The sequence below is a fragment of the Chinchilla lanigera genome, unplaced genomic scaffold, assembly GCF_000276665.1.
Source record: "Chinchilla lanigera isolate Chin_1 unplaced genomic scaffold, ChiLan1.0 scaffold00051, whole genome shotgun sequence".
NCBI lineage: Eukaryota > Metazoa > Chordata > Mammalia > Rodentia > Chinchillidae > Chinchilla > Chinchilla lanigera.
Window position 1 is genome coordinate 7828567 of NW_004955452.1, and position 904 is coordinate 7829470.

Here is a 904-nt window from a genome sequence, read left to right on the forward strand (position 1 = left end):
CAAGGGGAGGGGGAGATATCTGTGTCAACACCAGATGTTCTTTCTTCCAAGGACAGAAGATAATGCTCTGGCCCTTCTGGCGCTCCCTCCTTTCCGGGCAATCTCAAACCTATTGAAACTGCTTATCTATGAGTCACAAGAAGCCTTATTTTTACATTTCCACAATCTTAGCCCTCGGGAGGCTGAGGCAGGAGGACTGACATGAGTTGGCATCATAGTGAGTTCAAAACCAGTCCGAATTACAGAGTGAGACCTTTCAGTGACCTCGGAGGTCCCTGGGATCCAGGCCCTTGTGCCCGGATTCCCAAATACCGTCCCTGGAACGCAGTCTCCTCCCCCAAGGCTGAGAGGACAGTGAGCATCGCTTGTATGTTATAGCAGCTGATGTCTCCTGCCACGTCCACGGTGATAAATCCCCCACGCACTGCCGTCCCCGCTCTGCCCCAGCCTTTCCCGCCCTCGCGTGTGCACCTGCGCTCTCCCGTCCGCCGCCCGGCGGTCTTCTCGCCCGCATCTCCTCTTCTGTCCCGGAGCCCATCCAGGCCGAGTGCAGCGCGGTCCTCCGCTCACCCTTTCCTGTCCCCCGGAGTCTCCCCCTCGTCCCCCAAGGTTCCGCGACCATCTGGATGTCACAGTCCTCGGAGCCCCAGCCACACGTTCCACAGCCTACCGAGCTTTTTCACTCGGATCTTTATTAAGGCAACTAAAATTCACTGTGTGTGAAACCCCTTCTCTCCCCTCCAGGCTGTGTTCCCCGCCGGGGTCCCCCGGGGGCGAGAGGCTGCACTTCGTGAGCCGGAGCCTGTGCGGCTCATCTGGATTCTAGTCCCGCATCTCTACTGCTTTCGGCCTCACCACTGCCAGGGTCTCAGGCTGCCTCTTCTGCCGGCCAGTGTCTCCTCCA

At 58.6% G+C, this 904-nt stretch overlaps 1 long non-coding RNA gene across 1 annotated transcript in view; it reads right to left on the reverse strand.

Annotated features, from left to right (window-relative positions):
- The window catches only part of LOC102020974, a 3827-nt gene extending 3237 nt beyond the window's left edge, over positions 1-590 (reverse strand). Inside the window, exon 1 of the long non-coding RNA XR_262661.1 lies at positions 472-590. This is a non-coding gene — a long non-coding RNA (uncharacterized LOC102020974). The remainder of the gene's footprint in view (positions 1-471) is intronic.
- Positions 591-904: the final 314 nt, after the last annotated feature.